The following is a 1,214-nucleotide window of genomic DNA, read 5'->3' as shown; positions in this document are numbered from 1 at the left end:
GTCTATGAAATCTATGAAATCTATGACTTGAAGGTATCCAGCTTCTCAAGATGTTCCTTCATGAGGTCAGCATTAATGGAGGGCTGGGGATCTCCCTCACCCGGACCGCCCTGTCCCATGGTGGGCATCGGCATCCCATGGGACTGATAAAAGACTGATGAAAAGTACCAATTTAATAGGTTGGCTTTTTCCTGGGTGTCAGCTGTCAGTTGCTGCATCTGGTTCAGCAGGGGCCCAATGTTGTCCTAGCTTTTCTTCCAGCTCCCCACATATCTGAAAAAGGACTTTTTATTTTCCCTGATGCTCAAAGGTAGTTGGAGTTCAGTTGCAACCTTGGCTTTCCTGGTTTACTCCCTGCAGGACTGGACCAGTGCAGAATAATCCTCCTTGGTGATGAATCCCGTCCTCCATCCTTTGTAGGCCTTTCTTTTTAGCCTTAGGAGGTCTGCTAGTTCCCTGGAGAGCCAGGAGGGCTGCTGTGCCCTCTTGCTGCCTTTCCTCCAAGATCGAATAGAATTAGGTTGTCCATTGAGGATCGCTCCCTTGAGGAGCAACTACTCTTCTTGAACTCCCCTCTCCTTGGGGTCATGGTCCCTTAGGGCCTCACTGACAGGCCTCAGGGTAGATGTGATATCTTTTATTAGACCAACTAAGTAGTTGGAAAAATTGTTCATTATAAATTTTCAGGCACAAACACCCTTCTTCAGGAAAGACAATTTCTGGATACTCTTCCCATTTCAGCAGTGGCACCCAGTACTGAGACATACTTTCCAGGCTATGCTGCACTGCTGAAAGACAAGTTCAGGGGCATAGTAGCAACTTAGTCACTACAGTAACAAAACAAAAAAAATTCCTTTGTAGTAGATGTTCCAGTAGAAAGATACTGATTAACATACCTTAAATTATGGGTGATTTTTAAATGCTTCCTCCCCACCCACTCCTTTGGCTTTGGCATTTTCTGAAGCAAATTTCTAGGAAACCACACATAGCAAGAGGAATGCTGTTCTCTGTCGTGGTGGTTGTTCTTCTTCTTGCTCTCCATGTTCTTGGCACCTCCAGGTAACTCAATGGATTCTGCTCAAGTGTTTGTCAAATCTTATGTTACTTCTTGAAATTAGCTGTGGTGCTGCATGAAAAATGGAATTTTTTTTCCCTGTAAAAAAGACAGCTTTATTATATATTCCCAGTAATGAACATGAGAGACTGGATCTACT

This window comes from Crocodylus porosus, unplaced genomic scaffold (assembly GCF_001723895.1).
Source record: "Crocodylus porosus isolate Cpor-Errol unplaced genomic scaffold, CroPor_comp1, whole genome shotgun sequence".
Classification (NCBI taxonomy): Eukaryota; Metazoa; Chordata; order Crocodylia; family Crocodylidae; genus Crocodylus; species Crocodylus porosus.
This window is presented reverse-complemented; position numbering follows the sequence as displayed.